This window comes from Macrobrachium nipponense, chromosome 12 (assembly GCF_015104395.2).
Source record: "Macrobrachium nipponense isolate FS-2020 chromosome 12, ASM1510439v2, whole genome shotgun sequence".
Lineage (NCBI taxonomy): Eukaryota > Metazoa > Arthropoda > Malacostraca > Decapoda > Palaemonidae > Macrobrachium > Macrobrachium nipponense.
In genome coordinates this window covers 102,725,420-102,735,494 of record NC_087205.1, presented here as the reverse complement: position 1 = coordinate 102,735,494, position 10,075 = coordinate 102,725,420, and positions in this window count along the sequence as shown.

Here is a 10,075-nt window from a genome sequence, read left to right as displayed (position 1 = left end):
AAAACTAACTTGATCTTCCACGCTCTTTGAGGACGCCAAAATTTTTGTTTTTATCTCCCCTGTTCCTCTTCGAGAGGAGGCAGGAACCCAAAAGAAACTTATTTCAACCTAAAAGTTCCCGTTCCAAGGAGGAGATGGAGTCTGAGAGTTGATGATTCACAAGGCTTAAAAACAGTCTCCTGATGCAGAGAGGAATGGAAGGCGGAATGAGAGTTCCTGCTCTATGCGCTAAAAAAAAAAGAAAAATCTGTATTTTCATCTATAATACACATGTTGATAAAAGACAGAAAGCCAATTAAAGAAAGTGAATCAGTGGAGTTAACGCAAGCAAGGCCTTTCGAGCTCTCGTTTCCTTAACTAGGGTCCAGGAGTATATCAATAAATTGAAAGTAAGTTGACAAAGAAAGCGCTCATTTTATTTTTTGAGCAGCAGATGATGGGTTTATGAATGAAAATAAAAATATGTTATACCCTTTTGGGGGAACAACCAACGCACCTGGGGTTGGTCTGCTAATTCTTTCAGCTGTATTACAATTCCAGATTACATATTTTTCCTTTATAATCCCTAATCTTGTCATTTTATAACGAGCTTTTTCTTTGTGACTTACTTTCCATATTTATATGATTCTGCCTAGTAAAGATCTCCTCTCCTTCGTGGCTTTTGCCGTTTTATTCATATTAACATTTTCTCACGTTCCAATTTTTTGTTGATTCAGTGATATATATTAATATGATATTAATTATTTATATTATAGATACATATATTTATATATATATAATATATATATACCATATAATGGATATATATATATATATATATTATATATATATATATTATATATATATATATATACATATTATTAAGATTATATATATATATATATAGATATAATATATAATAATATTTATATAATATAATATTAATATATATATATATGATATATATATATATGAACTAAACGATAAACCCCACTGTAGCAAATTAACTTCAATATATTGCATCGGGTGGGTTTTAAATAATTCTTTTTCACTTCCTACTTACCGGGGGCAAATCCTTATTCTAATTTAGCAGGGTGTTTATCTATGGAGGGGCAAATGAATTTCAGCCAAGTCCCATCAGCCTAATCCTCCACCAACAAAAGACGAATAGCTATTTGTCCGTTCACAGAGGAGGGGTAATTAAACGGGGAATGACATTGATGAAATGAATTGCAGTCGGACTTTATTTTAAACAGTAAACTGAGCCATTCGAGCCGCAAGGCTTTGACGGTGATTCGATTCCCGGTCCCCTAACTGGATTAGTGTCTCAGCAACAGTTTTCAGGTCCATTCGCCCCCCCAAAAAAAATTTTTACTTAAAGTGGACGTTTACGATTGCGCGAGATCACTAAAATTACATATTGTAAATGCACGGTGATACAATGACTTTTCTTTTGCTTTTGGTATTTTCAGAACCAAAGAATCTACCTGGTTCCAAAGGATACTGACTTACATTTTGTTTTCCAACACACGCGCACCACAGAAAGCAACACCGCACACACAAACCAGTCACACCCCCACAAAACTCCGCGCAGCACACACACACCCAACACACACACACACACCACACATAATTATATATATTTAATTTGCATTTCTTCTTCTTGTTTGCTAAAGTTTTCTTATTTGTTTTTACCCGCCCTGATAATCATTATTTGTAATTTGAAATTTTGATCTTTTGTTTTAACTAAAGACTAATACACGTTTCCATACGATTAATTTTTGCGTATTTCGAAGAATAAATATTAAGGTCAGAATAACCAACCATAAATATCATGCATCAAAGACTGTTTATATTTGTCCCAAGTTGTTTTCTTATTAGATTTTGATAGTTTACAATACATTATTTGCCATGTTTTAAGATTACATACCGATCACCCAACCTGTTTTATTTTAAGTATATATCCTAGTGGGCCGGTTGTCACTTATTTTAGTTTCAGCTTCAAATGAAAGTAGACTATTGAATAAATGATTTGCTATGCATTTTTTTTTGACACGATACAACTAAACAATCTATTTCCTATGTTTTTTCCGGTGTATCTTTACTGAAGCCTTAAAATGATCACAGGACAATGCAAGATTGGAAGCTAAATTCCATTTTCATGGGCTCGAATATTGAGCTGCCCGAATGAGCTGAACAATTCAACCAGGTAGCAAACATATAGGACTGCCATAGACTAAACTCTCATTTGCGTATCACCACGTCAGAACACACTATTTTTTCAAACCGAAAATCATTTCCGGAATGTGGGTTGTCTTTATTGGAAGCCGACAAGTTGCTACATTTATTATAACAGTCGTCTCTTATTTTCTGCTGAAATTAAGGCAATCTCCTCTGCTGTAAAAAATTCACCAGCATCAACTACATCCAGATACTGAACAGAAGGCTCATCAACAACTTCGTCGAACACTCATGACCTACTTCTTCCTAATTAATGTCGATTAGAAGCGTTTTTATTGGTTTCTTGAATAAACAACAGAAAACATGACCGTTTACCAACAAATATGTTGGAATATGCAAGATAAAGAATTAATGTCGGCTGTCATATTAGAATTTCCTAATTTTTTTAAACTTTTTTATGTGTGGAGAGGAGGAGAGAGAGAGAGAGAGAGAGAGAGAAGGAAGAGGAGAAGAGAGAAGAGATTTTCAATTCATCCAAAACGTAAAAACTAAAGTTTAAAACTATTTAAATTTAATGAATGGTTACCCAGCAATAAACCAGTAAGAAGGAAAAATTACTAAAGAGCGGACGCCTTTCATTCTTTCATTTTCTTTTTCGAATTTTGGGAATCGCAAAACTCTGATCTCTCCAACAATGAATCTTTCGCCCCAAAAGTCATTCATTGGAGCATCAAAAAGGCCATGGAAACGAACCAGCCCTAAACTGAGAGAGAGAGAGAGAGAAGGAGAGGAGAGAGAGAGAGAGAGTAGAGAGGAGCAGGAAAAAATGTAGACGTAAGAGAAAAAGTTTATCGTTAGTGCACAATAAATCTTCGAATCTCGGGGGAGCTGGAGATTTCAGAATGAACCTATTTCGGGAAAGTTGGCTGCAACTACCAGACTGTGGGAAAAAAAAAAAAAAAAAAAAAAAAAAAAAAAAAAAAAAAATTTAAAAAAAAAAAAAAAAAATTTGGAGTCATTAATCCAAACGTTTTTTTTCGCCTCCGTGACGAAAATATTTCCTAATCAGTCACTCGCTTCCTCCTCACTTGGGTGTTTCTCGGTGGGCCTCTCTGTGACCCATAGCCCTCGGTCTGGCTCTGATATTCAGGAAATCATTGGTAGTTTTGAAACGAACGCGGTGACGTCCCTATTGAATTACCCTACCTCTTCCTTCATTCACTCTCTCATGCTGAACTCGGGTTGGGTTATCGTGCACCCATTATGTCTCTTGATGTTTACTATAGTAGATTCACGATTCAGCCATGCAACTGATGTATAGGCCAGTCCCTTACGACGCTCCTGATTGGCTGTTGATAAGGCCAATCCACAGGGTTGGGAACTCTTAAGTCCTCTCTCGAGAGTTTCATTTAGGGAGGTATATATGTTTTCACCTCTGCTGAATGGGATTGCTTTTTGAAAGATTGTATTGCCTCGGGAGTAGGCGTATCATACATCCTGGCCCCCCCCCCCTAGACAAAAAATGTGAACACTTGATAAAGAACTGAGGAGTTTTCCAGCCCTGTGATTGGCCTTTATCAACAGCCAATCACCAGGAGGAAAAAATCGGTAAACGGCTGGGCTAGACATCAGACGCACATTGCCCGGTTATGTGAATGTACCTAGAGGTCAATTAGACAATATCTTGACTGTTATTGCTTGGGGCCTTTGCAAGGCCTTGAAGTGAAATCTCGGTCCTCAACCCTCCTCTTTTTTATAAGATCCTAGATTGTTGCCACGTAAAGGTAGGGGAGAGGAGGCCTCCACTTCCTATTTGTTCAAAGGGATCGTCCAGAAATAGTTTAAAAGGGGATTGGCTTTGAATAACAATTTTATAACGAATTTTTAATCACCTATTTTTTTACAATGTAAAACGATTAACGAGGATCAAAATACAGCGCAATTAACGAGATCAGAAGTGACAGTACAACCGTTAAAACTAGCTAACGCCATTCGCTTTTGTAAGTTAAATTAATTCTTAAGTCCTTCCTGAAAATAAAAAGTGGTAGAGGGACGGGGATTGTGGGGGAGGGGGAGGATGGCGGGGGGGGGGGGGGGGGGCAGCAAGGGCCAATGCAACCAACCCTCTTGCGCGTAGTTTTCCGTCGATTTGTTTTTCCAGTTTTGTTCTGTGTTTGGAACCGAGAAACTTATTACCAGCGAACGGAAATTAAATTTTTAATAAAGTGAAAAAAAAAATTATTTCTCGTAAAGTTAGCATAACAAATCATAACAAATTTCTAATGTCTCCAATACTGTTTAAAAATTTAAATGGTGGAACATCAAAGGTTAAGAAGCTTTTAATAACTGAATTAATATGTGAAGCTCATTTTCCTTTCATATGTAGAATATTATATAGATATATTATATATATAGTATATATATATAGTAGATATTATATATATATATATATATATATATAGTCATAGATATAGTAGGATGTAAAAAGGAGGAATTTAACAAGTATTCATCATATTTAACTTCCACCCATGGAGACAGAGTCCGAGCGGAGAAAAAAAAAAAAAAAAAAAAAAAACCTAACCTAGAGAAAGGCTGAATAAATCTTTTCCTGGGATGGTGTGATACTAAGATGCTTACTTATGCGGTCAATGGTTCAATTTTGTTCCTGTGGGTATGTGTGTTTCGTGACGGGCTTGTTCAAGGTGCCTTTGAAAACTGGCTGCGATCAAGTTAATTTGGAGGGGCGTTGACGAAGAGTGTGAATTCATGAGGACGTGTGGTGCCTCTTCCGTTCCATAATGGCTCTTTTAGCCAAAACTAAGGGAACGACTACGGAGAGGGTCTGGTACGAGAAAGGCAGAGCCACCCGATAGCGTATGCCGAGGTGTTTCCTTTTGGAATTGTGTTGGGAAACTTCCACGCTGTTAATGGACGGTAAGTGTTATCATGGATTTAGCCAAAGGGATGGCTTGTTGTTTTTTTCTGTTTTGACATTTTGTAAAGAATTTTCATTTCATTTAATTTTCATTTTTTTTGACTTTGTCTTTATTTTAATTTTGTGTGCTCCACAGTGTGTTCTCCTGTTCTTTTAAACAGGGGCGGTTTCTATGTGAGGGGACCGAGTGGTCCCTAGTAAGGGGACTGAGTGTGCCGTGTGGAGGGAACTATAATATTTTGGAAAAGAGATAATTGGTGTGACGAATTACTGATTGAGACTATTTAAAATACTGGGGGGTTCGTCCTGTGAGAACTTTGAACTATTATCAGTTCCATTAATTATCGTGTAACGATACCTGAATTATTCAACTAGTACTTTTGCTTTGGAATAAACTTATATATTTTTGTAAGCTTCCGACTCTGATTTGATGACCTTAAGATAATGGTAGAAGAGAGAGAGAGAGAGCAGATAGAGAGAGAGGAGAGAGAGAGAAGGCTATGCCAGTTGATCAACCTTGAGGAGAGAGAGAGAGAGAGAAGAGAGAGAGAAGAGAGAGATAGACGGGGGAAGGGGGGGGGGGGGGATTATTAACCTGCGTCCTGAGAGAGAGAGATGGGGAGGGACTGAAGTTGTTTATCAATTCGCCAAACGCTCTGGCTAAACGCATACTAAATATTAAAATAGCGTAGGGTGGGGAGGGGGAGCCGACCGCCCTTCGCTGTTTGAATATATATATACAACATACATACAAGTAATTATATCTTATATATTATAGTAAAAGAAAAAAAAGAGAGAAGAGAAAAGAAAATATATCATATAATATATAATAAATATATATATATGATTTATATATATAAGATATATAAATATATAATATCACCCATAGTGGTGAGTGGGATAGGCTATCCTCAGCAGAATACACCATGAAGCCACTAAAGGCAGACAGCATCGTAACATGGTATTTCTTTTATTCATCACGGCCCTACGTTCCGAGTTCCTTGTCTTAATCCTCAAGGGTTAAAATGATTAAGTAAAATACAAATACAGGCAAGGAAATGTTTAATGCCTCTATTTGTTTTTATTGCCGTTATGTTGAACGACACTTTTTGTCCTTGTCAAAGACCCGTCACCACTGGTTGACCAGGTTTAACAATATGGTAATTTCCTACTACACAATGAATTAAATAACCAACTAATTACTCCTTCTTTAGAACAACCGGTCGTCATCTGGCGTTGCCCAACAGATTTTCATACTGGTGTGTTTCACAAGAAAACCTTTTACAGGTCATTGGGACCAAGAATGTTTTCAGTTCATGGTTTTAATAATTTTGAATTGGAAATTTCCTGTTCTACTCCTCCATCCGCAGGACCATCACACTTACATCTGATTGGAATCTTGTTCACAAGGAAATAGGTTTTCCCTATGGTCATTTTAACAATCCAACCTGTTGTCCATCGAATTATTTGTATAATATTGTCAAGCAAGAAAACATTGGATGAGTCCTTTTCACCCCTCTGCTACCACCAAACACCTCGGAGCACAAATTAAAACATTATTTATACAAGTTTTCCATTCACAACATGACACCTTCTTACTAACCGAATCTAAAATTGATTTAAACGAATTATTTTTCCCCGCAGCTGACATGAAGCTCATATTTAATAACCCAAGAAACTGTTCCGTTTGGTACGTTTCGGTCACAATAAAACCTGCCCTCCTTTTAAGGCAGTCGCCGGTGTTTGTTTATTTTTTTGTACTTGCTTTCAATGTCATTGTCAGACATACCTTGGGGCAAACACGTGCCGACTGCTTAAGTCAGATGTGGTCCGCACCATATTGCCGTTAGCTTCCGTACTGGTTGGGAAGTTGTTTCTAACAAAATATGATCGCCACCGCCTCCCTATTCTTGAATTGTTTAGCGATCAAGAACGCTTGGTCCCTCATAAGTAATCATTTCCTCAAGCCACTTCCCCTGTAGTATAAGCCTAAATTCCCACCCTACCTTATTTTACTTTTTTTTACTTTTTTTTTTTCAGAACCATACAGCAACTGAAGTTCGAGGAATGAGGTCTGTTAGTTAAAATGTTCTACTTCTTTCACTCTTTTTTTTTTTAATAAGAAATTTATTTTAGGTTTGCCTTTTTATATTGATGTTTTATTTTTTATCGATAATTTATTTGTAGCATGCATACTAACATTTATTGCTGTTATTTTGTGTATTTTTATTTTGTATTTATTATCTTTGATTATGAGAACATCGATCTCGAAAAGAGGCTGATGAGTGAAAACAGAAACCACGTACCATAAGCTGTCTGCTTCTTATTATAGATATATATTATTATCTAGAAATAATTAATATATCTATATTGGAGTATATATAGATATAGTAGTATATATGATAAATGGTGTGTGTGTGGTGGTGTGTTGAAATTATATATAATATTACTATATTTTTATTTTTAATTTTTTATATTATATATATATATATATATATATTATAATATATATATATATAATAGGTTGTGTGTGTATATGATCTTTTATATATAATTATAATAGATATATATTATTATAAATTTTAAATTTTTAAAGATATATATATATATATACGATAGATATATACAAATATATATATATATTATACTATATATATAGTATTATATATATATAGATATTTAGAATATATATATTATAAATATATTATTATAATATATATATATATATATATATCACTTATATATAATATACAAACGTCCCCTCAATAAAAGATAAAAAAAATATTGACCAAGGACAATACGTGCCTTAGAACACTCAATTGCAATCCTGTTTTCAAAATTTATTCTTAACTTTTGCATTTCTTGTTTCGATATATATTATATATATATATTATAAGATATATAGATTATATATTATTATATATATATATATATATATATAATATATAATATAATATATATAATATTAATTTCTTTACATTGAAATATACTATGAATTTGTGCTTTCGCGATAAATTTTTCATATGACTAGGTTTCTGAAATTCAATCATATAATTAGCGCTAACTACCAGCGAACACTCAAGATTGAGCTTATATGTTCATGATAAAATCTAGTCCATTTTATCCATGCAACAGGGTCCAATTGAAGAGATTTACCTTGACCCAAAACTAAATTTGGCAGGTTCAATTAAAGGGGATAACATAGGGCTTACAATTCGGCGTTATAGTTATGCATGTGTTATGAATTATTTCTCCTCTGTAATATATTGTCCGGCTATCCTCTGTCTCTCTCTCTCTTTGTAAGTACAGAATAGACGTGCACAGTACATAATAAGTTGTTTTTATCAAGCCTTTCTTGCAAATAAAAACAATTATATTCCTAATATCTATCAGCACTGCACTGGCAAAAGAAAGTCTCCAAAAAGTTCAATATATTTTATATATATATATATATTATATATATATATATAATATATATAAATAATATATATATATATATAGATATATAAGATATATATTACATATATATATATATACCCCCACAAACCACACCCGCCATATAATATATAATATAATATAAATATAATATAATATATATATATTACTATAGAGTATATTACATTAATATAATATATATATATAAGTATGTAAACAAGGTAGAAATGGAGTTTGCATAGTGACTGTCTAGTGAACTAAAGAACTCGGTAAATAGAAGTGCAATAGAAAGAATTACCCGTAATCAATCAGAATTGAAATATGTTTATGGAGGAGGAGATTCTGAATATTAATATTTAAGCGCATATGTCCACCACAAGTTGGTTAACCAGAAGAAGAGAAGGGAAATTTCTGGAGAGACATAGGATTGGAATAACTGCAAGAACTGGTAAAAGCATGCATAGGAGAGGGGATAGTTGGGAGGGCAGATTTGACAATGGCCATGTTCGGGAAGTGAAAATGGAGGCGGGATTTGGGCGGGTGCATGGTGGGGGCCATTGGAATTGGGAGAGAAACCCAAGAAGGAGAGAGGTGTAGTGGACTTTGCTGTGGTCCATTCGACATGGCAATAGATGAACACATTCTTTTGAGAAGGAAAAGGGAACACCTAATAACATATAGGAGGTGGGGGAAAGAGTTCTCCCAGGATAGACTATGTTTTCTTGTATAAAAGGATAAACACGAGGAAATCTGGTGGAGGTCAAGAACTGCAAAGTTTATTCCCAGGCGACCATAGTAGCCCCCCAACCCCCCAACCAGGCTGCTATTGTACTTGGAACTTGAAAAGTTGGAAAAGGGAAAGAAAACCAAAGCTAAAGGGATAAGGAAGGAAAAGTTAAAATGGTAACGAATTACCAGAAGGAAGGGGATAAGAAGAGAGAGTTTAAGAGGAGGGGTTTTGGATGGATATTGATAATAGTGGGATTGAAGATTGTTTCAAAATGGAATTGGTTGGGCACGAAATGCAGCAGTAATAAGAATGTCATGGAAAGGAGCTGCTAGGAGAGACATCCTTGGTTCATCAATGGGAAGAAAAGGAGAGTGGGTGGGTTGGGATGAAGAACATTGAGAAAGTATAAAAGATAAAGAAGGAGGCAAAGAAAAGATGGGAATGAGTCCACAGTCAGTGGAAGACAGAAATAGGTTTACAAGAGAGAAAAAAAGGTTGTGAAAAAGGTGGTAGCCCAAGCTAAAGCAAAGTCGTATGATGATGTTTGTATAATGAGCTGGGGACAAAGGAAGGATTAAAGAAAAGGAAAATGAATCAAGCTATTCAAAGGCTAAGAAATAAGAGGCACCAAAGATATAAACACATATTCAAACAAATAGAAAGGTATCAAGAGGGTGGGTTAGTGCTTAGAAACGGAGGAAGACATTGTGAAGAGATGGGAAGGAAAAATATTTCGAAACAAGTTTGTTAACGGGAAGAAAATAATAGACTAATAAGTAAGAGGATGGGCAATGGGAACAAGTTGACTTGGCATG